Genomic DNA, 10041 nt, shown 5'->3' on the forward strand with positions numbered 1-10041 from the left:
TGGAAAGACTCCTCCTGGGCTCCTGTTTCCACCCTTGGTCCCTTGCAGTCCACAAAAGAGCCAGAGAGAGACTTTTGAAATATGTCAGATGATGTCTCTCCTCTGCTGCAAGAAACCAATGTCCTTTCACTGCCCTCAAAGATCCTACACGCTTGGCTCCCGCGGCAGCGCTGCCTCGTCTCTGGTCTCTCTCCACCTAGCTCACGTGCTCCAGCCACGCAGCCTCCTCCTCATCTTTTTCCTGACCAGGACCACCTTTGCCTCCCGGGTTTCCTCAGGTGCAGCTCCCTCAGCCCGGGGCGCTCCTTCCCCAGATGCATTCTTGAGTCATCCACCTCAGCTCCTCAGGGCTTTGCTCAAATTTCAGCTTCTCAAAAAGCTCTGCACCATCTAAAAATTGCAAATGTATACCAACCTCCTCTAAACTGCCCTATTTTTCTCACATCATCCCTTTCTAAGGTTATTTATAAACACATATATGCATATAAAATGCATTTATTATGTGTAGATTATGCCTTCTACCTGTCTTCTCCCAAGCTAAAACGTAAAGCTCCATGAGAACAAGGGATTTCATATTATGTGTTAATTGGTGGATCCTGTGAGCTTAGTACAATCTCTGGTATATAGATGGTTCTCAATAGGAACAATTTAAATCAACAAAGTAATTTATGGTTTAAAAATATATATTTAATGGTCCCTTTACCAGACTGGGATCTTCCTAATGGTGGAAAAGATGTCATCCATCTATTCATATATATGTTAAACATTTACTGAGCATCTACTCTGCACTAAGCACTATGCTGAGACCTAAAATACAATGATGAACAAAACATGTATGGATGGTCCTGCCTTCACAAAACCGATAGTCTGGTGACTAGAGACAGATACTTAACAAATAACATCACAAATAAAGAGAAAGTTACAAGGGGCACAAATGAACTAATAAATAAGAATGGGAAAGATACCATGTTTTGGGTTAGGTTTGTGGCACAGGAGAGGGAAATTACTGAGGAAATTCAAGATTTATTTGTGAGAATCTGGTGGAGATCCTGGGGAAAAAAAGATTTTTTTAAAAGATAGAAAATATGGGAGCAATGGATGGATTAAGTGAGGTTGAGGAGAATTTTACGGCAGACATGAGTTCCAAATTTCTGGTTTAAGACAACAGGTGGCTATAACTGCTGTTGTATGAATTGATGGCTGAATCATGGTCCTCCGAAGAAATTCATGTCCTAATCCCTAGGACCTGTAAATGATCTCTTATTTAGAGAAAAATTCATCTTTGTAGATGTGATTGAGGATCTTGAGATGGGGAGATGATCTTGAATTATCTAGGTGGAATCTAAATGCAGTCACTTGTATCCTTATAAAAAGAGGCAGGAGGAGATTAAAACGCATACGCACACAGAGGAGAAGGCTATGTAAAGACAGGGCAGAAGAAGAACCTAAGATGCTGGAAGACTGGAGTGATGTCACCCACAAGTCAAGTGTGACAATTAATTTTACGTGTCAACTTGACTGGGCCATGGAGTGGCCAGACATTTGACCAAACATTATTTTTAATGTGAGTGAAGGTGTTTCTGGTTGAGATTAATATTTAAATGAATAGACTGAGTAGATTGCTTTCACCAAAGTGGGCGGGCCTCATTCAAGCAATTGAAGATCTGAGTTGAAGATAAAGCCCGAGTAAGCGGGAATTTCTCCTATACGACTGCATGAGCTGGAGCATTGGTCTTCTCTAGAGAGATGGCTTCATCCTATTGGTTCTGTTTCTTGGGAGAATCCTGACTAATTAAAGAATGCCGGCAGACAACAGGAGCAGTAACAGGCAAGGAACACATTCACCCCTAAGCCTCCAGAGGGAGCACAGCCCTGCCAACACCTTGATTTCAACACAGAGGAATTGATGTTAGATTTTGGCCTCCAGGATTGTGAGAAAATAAATGTGTGCTGGGTCGAGTCAGCTCATTTTTAGTAATTTATTACAGAAGCCATAAGATATTAATACAATAGGGGCTATTATACAAGAAGAGACTAAGTATGTGTGTGTGGAGGGGGTGGTGTATCAAGATTCTATCTGGGGCCAGGTGTGGTGGCTGGTGCCTGTAATCCCAGCACTTTGGGAGGCCAAGGCTGGTAGATTACCTGAGGCCAGCCTGGCCAACATGGCGAAACCCTATCTCCACCCAAAAATACAGAAATTAGCCAGCTGTGGTGGTGCACACCTATAACCCCAGTAACTCAGGAGGCTAAGCAGGACAATCACTTGAACCCAGGAGGCGGAGGTTGCAATGAGCCAAAATTATGCTACCACACTCCAGCCTGGGTGACAGAGTGAGACTCTGTCTCAATAATAATAATAATAATAATAATTTAAAATAAACTTGTTAAAAAACATTCCATTTGGAACATGAAATCTGAGGTGTCTAGCACACACCTCTGGAAGGAAGGCCAAATAGGGATTTGGATATGCAGGTATGGGACTGATGGAATGGTCTGAGCACCTGTGCTCGAAGTGCCAAAGTCCAAGGGACTGAAAAGCTGTGGGAAGTGAAGTGAGAAAGACAGCAAGCACATGTCCTGAAGAACTCTCAACATCGGAAGATCAGGAAAGGCAGCCTGAGAAAGAAACTAGGAGAACGTGGGGTCTTCAAGGCCAAGGGAGGTGAGTGGTTTTGAATGACAGGGTGATCACCTCCAGAACAGAATCCAGTCTGGAGTCAATTTTATGATGAGGATGATGAGGAAGGAGAAACAGCCTGTGTGGACGGCTTATTCTTAAAGTTTGGCCTGGAAAGTGCATAAAGAAAGCAGATTGTTGCTATGAATATCAGATCCAGGAAAGGCTTTTTTATTCTTATTTTCATATGGCAGAGTTTAGGGCAATTGCATATGATTTGGAAAATGACCCCAAAATGGAAACAGTTGGAAATGCAGGTGAGACAAGGCTACCTGCTGAAGCCTGAGAAGGCTGAAATGAAGGGTGCAGAGAGCAGGTCTCAATCCTGGCTGTAGTTTAGGATCCCTGGGGACATTTTTATAAATCCACATGCCCAGTCTAAACCCAAGATGAATGACATTAGACTTTTTGATTTGGAACACAGGCATCAATCAATCATTGTCAAAGCTCCTCAGGTGATTCCAATGAGTGGTTCAGAGCACACCTGGAAATCATGGCAGTGCATCCAGGGAGGATCAGGTGTGTGTGCAGCCACACGGAGAGGAAGGTTTGAAGGTTTTGTGGGTGTAAATTAGGAATTTCCTAGCTGCAGCTTTCTATTTCCAAAATTCAAGGCAAGGTCATATACTGAGCGTGTGCTGAGCATGTAATGGAAGAAGGGGAGGCTAAGGGCTGAAGAAACATAAAGAAAGATGACACAGTTCACCTGACAGTGGGGAAGGGAAGATACCCCATCTGGAGAACTGTGGCAAGAATGCTGGGCAAACCGTTATGACACATCACCAGCATCGTGCCACACGAGGCCTGCCCGAGCAGGAGAACGTCTCAGAGATGTCTACAAGGGCAGCCAGGCTGAGGTCAATACGAATTTTCAGGCGGTAATCTCCAAGTGACATTCAGAAAGCGGTCACTAGGTGGCAGGGTTAACATTTGCAAACTAACTCCTTTCGCTGCCTACCGTGTAGGAGTGAACCTGACAACACTCCATGCCAAAAACCCAGACTTCCAGGTCTGCCTGCAGTTTGCTGTGCCGAAGTAGCTAGCAAGAAGAGTCATCAGTCAATGATGATTTCAGGTGGCTGTTTCATCTGAACTCGCTAATCCATGTTTATTTGGTTTCACTTCTCTCCAGCTCACATGTGCCTCTTGAGCACTTGAAACATAGACTGAGAAACTGAATATTGAATTTTATTTCATTTTAACTTGTTTGAACATTAGAAACTAATACTTGATTCAGTGGCTGAAAAACTTGCAAGAGTGCCTGAACAACTTGATTATGTCAATCTACTTTTTTGGCTATTAATTTTATGAAATCTAAATACAGATCAAATATTTCCAATGAAAATACAGTGCCAAAATTGAGATGTGATGGAAATGTAAAACAAGCCCTGGATTTTGAAGATATACTATGAGGTCAGAAGGTAAACATCTCACTAATATTTCACATCAGGTATATTGGTTTTATATGATTGCAATAACATTTTGATATATTGAGTTAAATAAAATACATTCCTGAAATTAATTAATTTTTCACTTTGGGGCAGGGAGGACTGCCATGTCGTTTATTAAGAGAAAGCAAAATGAAGCAAGGAGCTGCTCTGGGAATACACAGGGTGATGGCACAAGAACACAATAGCTAGTGTGCCCCCAGTCCCGGAGGTCCCTGCCTGCTTCCCCCACCAGGGCCTGCCCAGGGTCTTAGGGCAGCCTCCCTACCCAGCTTGAGGCCTGGGGCTAGCAGGCGCCTTAACCCCTTGTCCTAGGTCTGAATTGCAATGGAGCTCAGTCATTCCCCATATTAGCACACCATTTTGACATCACATTTTGACCTCTCCAGAAACTACCGAACCGCAGTGCCCCACCCAGCTGTACAGGTTTCTCTGAAAACCACGGCCTAGGCTACTTCCAAATCAATTCTGAGAGTAGTTTTGACATGCCTGATTCACTTGAAGCAAAGAATTCTTGTCATTTGTTCAGTTTATTGGTTCTTGACTATTTAATGTGCACATTTCAAAGTTACAAGTCTGCCTCACTTTATACAGCCAAGATACGTGTCGTTAAATTTTTAAAAATCAAGTCATCAAAAAATGCACCAGGTTTGTTACAGTTTAAAAAAATTCTACAAAAAAACCCTATTCTGTGAGCACAGTCACAAATAATAGGAGTCATTTGATAAAATAATGTTTATCAGTTCTACAAATTAAAATTGTTATGGTAGATTTGTTTAAAGCAAATTAAACCATATTTAGAAGGTGGAAAGGGAATTTTAGAATTTCCTCTTTTTACTTCTTTTTTTTGTTTGTTTGTTGTTAATTATAGGCTGCAACAGGAACTACAGTAATTATGTTCCAAAGAGAAAAACTATGCTAGAATTTGAAACTAGAATGTCAGCATATCACCATATTTGGCCATCGCTGATTGTATCTCTCTGTAAGGACTTTTTCTCTACCTTCATGTCTCTTTATGGCCGGTCTTATCATGGTATATACTTACTCAGCAATATAAACTGGATTTGTTTTCTCTGGTTGAAAATCTTGAGACACACCGGTTCTTAGCTTCTTATTTTCTTCTCCACGGGCTTCATATCTCGCATTTCATTTGGGAAAAAAAAAAAAAAAAAGTCAAAAAGCTAGGTGTGTTCCACCTCAGAGGTGAACTGCCTACCGTATTGGCCAATGTCAGGGCTATGGGACATGCCACATGTCAGGGGGCTGGAGCCCACCACTCCCTGACTTACCTCCTACCAACACATCCCAGTGTGGCTCAGCTGGCCACGAGGTCCCAGACCCTGAAGTGGAATAAACTCCGAGCCGGGGTCTCAGGCAGGTTTCCTCTCTGATGGTGCTGCCTGCTGAGCTGATCAGGCATCCGAGCAACCCCGAGAACTCAGATGAGTGGGCCCCAACCAGACATTGAGGGAAGAAAACAAATGGGGGCTACCTGGGCCTTCCACGGACCAAGAAAGATGATGATCCCACAGAAACAAAGTTCTGGTGAATAAGGAACAAATGGGAAGATAAGATGATGAAAAGCCACAGCCTCGAGTGAGGTTCAGCAATAAAAAGGAACATAAAAGTCTGAGGGATGAAAGCTAAAAGAGATAAGCCCAATTAAAGCAAGAACTGAATGCTGACCAAACCAGCCTTACAGGAAAAAGATTTTCAGAAAGAAAATGCAATCGAAGGGAAAGAAATGACAGGCAAAGAAACAAGTGCAACGTATGAAAATCAAAGAAAACTAATGAAGATGCGTTTTCCTGAGCACCAAGGTCAGAAGGATTGAACAAGGTTTTGACCAACTCTCCATCAATCTCCATATAAAGTGATACCTTTCTGCTATTGAGGTTGGTTTGGTTTTGTTCTTGTCAGAAATGATAGTTGTTTCCAGATCTTAGGCTAGAATTGAAAACTTGGGAAACATTCAGAGACACAGTATTTTTTATTATTTTGAAATTAAAACTCCCAAATGTAAATTGCCCCGAAGTAGCAAATCTCAAAAACCTAAAAAATCTTACATATGTTCCAGCCATGCAGAAGCTGAAAAAGAACTATTTACAATAGCTTTGATCAGTATTATTTATAAAACAGAAATCTCACGACTCTACTTGGAGCAAGTAGCACTTTCTTCTGGGGAAATTATTGGGGGAAAGCAAAGGATTTTGATCCCAACTATATCAAATTTGGTGGCTTTGGGCACTTACTGGAAGGACCCAAACTCTGCTTTAAAACAGACAGAAACTGGTATGTGAGATCCAAGTCATCTCTAGAAAGATGTTTAGAAAACGTGCAAATGTTCAGATATTGCCATAATAAAAGCCCTCTGCAGAATCTTAGCCGTTTACTTCTAGTTCTCAAGCTCATCACTCACAGGCAGGCTGACTGCTGGAGATCTTAAGTGATTGGAGGGAGCCTCCCTCACAGGGGGAAGACGGGGCAATAAGCAGAGATTTAGTATGCAGACCTGGCAGGCCACCTTAATTAGCTTCTTCACATGTACAAACATTTCCTCGCAGCCCTAGTTAACGATGAGCAGTCATCGTGTGCCCTAATTCAGAGACTCTGTATCAACAATAAATTTGACCTGGGGCAGCCTCCGCCTGCCCTGTCATTAAAGAGTCCTATTTACAGTGGCCTTTAAAGTCACTCCATCTCCTTAGCACTGGAAAGTCACCACAGTTTGCAGTGTTTACTTTGGTGGTCGACAGCCATAAGCACTCGGTGGTCCTGGCAGTAGCTCAGAGCCCATAGATTCTGTGCAATTAGGAAAATACATCTGCAAGAAGCGAGGAGTGGCCCACAGGCTTGGGGACCAAGTCAGCATGTCCTTGGCATTTACTAAGTCCAGATGTCTTTATCTTCTGGGCAGGAAGTCAGAGACTGTCCAGATGGCATCTTGATTGCTTTTGGCCCAGCTGATTAAATTTCTAAGTCTGACATCTCTTCCAAATACCCTCTCCATCCTATGAAATGTGGTTGTCAGATAAATGCCAGAAAGAATCCCCACAGAGGACCGCAAACTGGGAGGGCCTGAATGCAAACCTGAGTGCCTGAGAAGTCCGCGCTGAACACATTTCCTGCCATATGGCTGGGGTTCTGGGATTCTTTCCACTACAAGCAAGGGGATTTCTTGAGAAGCAGTATGGTCGGGGGAAAGAGTGAGCCTGGGATCAGAGAGAGTTAGGAGTCCTGGAACTTCCACTTTCCGACCTGCGACCTTGTGTGTATTTCTGACCTTGGTGTACTCATCTGTAGATTTGGAATAAAAATACGACCTACATCAACGAGTCGTTCTGAAATTATATGTGATAATGGACATCAAGTGTCTACAAGAGAACCTGGCATATAGTATGTGTTCTCTACATACATTTAATTTTTGCTCTTACTTTTACTCTGCCTCCTGAGGAGCTGCTCCTTAAAATCACAAACCGAATATGGACAAGGTATCAGCCTGGTCACTCACACATGCTTTATGCCAGAAATAACACATAATTCTTGCCAAGCATGGTGGTTCATGCCCATAATCCCAGCTACTCAGGAGGCCAAGGCAGGAGGACCACTTGAGGCCAGGAGTTCATGACCAGCCTGGGCAACACAGCGAGAACTCTGCCTCTAAAAGGTTTTTTAATTATTATTTTTGTAATTTCTTTCTTTTAGAGACAGAGGCTCACTCTGTCACTCAGGCTGGAGTGCGGTGGTGCGATCTCAGCTCACTGTAGCCTCGACTCTCCGGGCTCAAGCAATCCTCTTGCTTCAGCCCCCCAAGTAGCTGGGACCACAAACATGCACCTCCACGCTTGGCAAATTTTCGTGTTTTTTGCCTGACAAAAGACAGGATGTGAAAAATGTTCCTGAAGGGCTAAAAGTGAATAATAACATAAGTAACTTGAATAATAATGTGAGTAATCTCAACTCTTGGGACTGTTAGACTCATCAATTGTTCATTTACATTCTTAACGAAAAAATGACAGGGTAGGATTAGATTATTTAAAAACTTATTCTTAGCTTGAAATTTCTGATTTTAATGCACACTATTGAAACTACTTTATTTCAGAGTTGAGAGTTTATCTCAGAATTCCAATTCCCAGCCCTATACTCACTCTAGCCTCTGTATCTCAGTCCCTGTTAATATTACATTCATTTACAGTTTGAGAGAAAACCCTAAGGACGCCTTTAACATTTCTGCCTTCAAAAAATGCATCAGATGAAAAGAGAAGCTAGTGAATGGTACTGATGTTATGGTTAATTGAAAGTTAAAGCTTAACAAATATTCTAATATGCCACATATATTTTTCAGAACTATATACATGTGGATGACCACAAAAAATAGTGAAACCCAGATTTGGGTAAATGTTCCAACACCAGATAGTTTTCAAATTGCTATAATGAAGGCCCAGAGAATGAATATTTCCAATATCACTTATCTTGAAAAGGAGGTAAATCCTGGGGCAGGGTGTGCAAACGTCTTTGGATCAGACAAGATAAGACCTCCCTTCCCCTGATTATGGAAGCCAAGAAGATTTGGGCTCAGAGGCACGAAAGGACTTAGACAGCTCACCTCTGTGACAAAAACTTCTCTGTGATGTGAGGATACTGTGCCTGTGCTGTTGCTCTTGGTGGCATTGGCGGCAGTGCCAGTAACAGTGCAGAGAGGGCTGGGTGTGGAGGCTCATGCCTGTAATATCAGCACTTCGGGAGGCCGAGGCGGGCAGATCACCTGAGGTCAGGAGTTCAAACCAACCTGGCCAACATGGTGAAACCCCACCTCTAATAAAAATACAAAAAAAAAAAAAAAAAAAAAAAAAAAAGCTGGATGTGGTGGTGGGTACCTGTAATCCCAGCTACTTGGGAGGCTGAGGCAGGAGAATTGCTTGAACCTGGGACATGGAGTTTGCAGTGAGCTATCATACAGTTGCACTCCAGCCTGGGCAACAAGAGCAAAGAAAGAAAAAAGCAAAGAGAAATAGTTCTGGATGAGGGTCAGCATCGCAGTGCTGTCCAGCTTCAAAAGTACACAGCTGAGCTTGAAATTGAAGGTCAAATTGAAGAGGACCAGAACGTAACACCCCAAAATACACCACTTTGATGTGTTGATTATTTTGACCTAAAGGTAATTAAGAAATCGCAGATGCCAGAAGGGCTTCCTGGTCTCCCCATTTTTACCTAATAATAGGGCATAAATTTCCCATAAGACAGCTCCCCTTCCTGTACTAGGAATGAGAGAATGTTCTTCTCACTGGAGACAAAGAGTCAAAACAGACCTTACTTAACCCTTGCCTTTCATTAGTTCCCCCCATGCATTTCCCAGTCACTTTCCCACAGTTCACTGCTCCTAGCTCAGATCCCTTTTCTTTGTCTTGTCACAACTCCGCAATTGATTGCTCCTTGTTAAAATGGTACGTAAGCCTCTGGGTCTAACCACCACTTTGGGATCTTCCCGTCTTTCTAGGAAGCCCTTGTGCCACATAAAAATATTATAATCAAATAAAATTATTATGCTTTATCTCCTGTTAATCTGTCTTTTGCCAGTTCAGTTGACAGGCCACAGTCTGAGAACAAAAGAAGGTAGAGGGAAAGTCTTTCTTCCCCTATAAAACCAAGCCAGACTTGAGGAGAGCCCGGTTTCCTCTCAAGCTGTGAGAAGGGCATCCGCATCACTTGCTCTGTCTAGCCTGGTGGCCTCATAGGTATCATCAACCACGGAGACAGAAGCATAAACAGCATGACAAGAAAGCAGGAGTAGAGGAACAGAGGGCTCGATCCTGGTGCGCTCATGAAGCAGCACAACAATAACCCTCAGAGAGAGGTGGGCTTAACTTTGGGCCTTTATGGCTCTGAACTTTGGGTTATAATAATTTGATTTAA

The sequence above is a fragment of the Sapajus apella genome, unplaced genomic scaffold (assembly GCF_009761245.1).
Source record: "Sapajus apella isolate SASKATOON/1434 unplaced genomic scaffold, GSC_monkey_1.0 scaffold1, whole genome shotgun sequence".
NCBI lineage: Eukaryota > Metazoa > Chordata > Mammalia > Primates > Cebidae > Sapajus > Sapajus apella.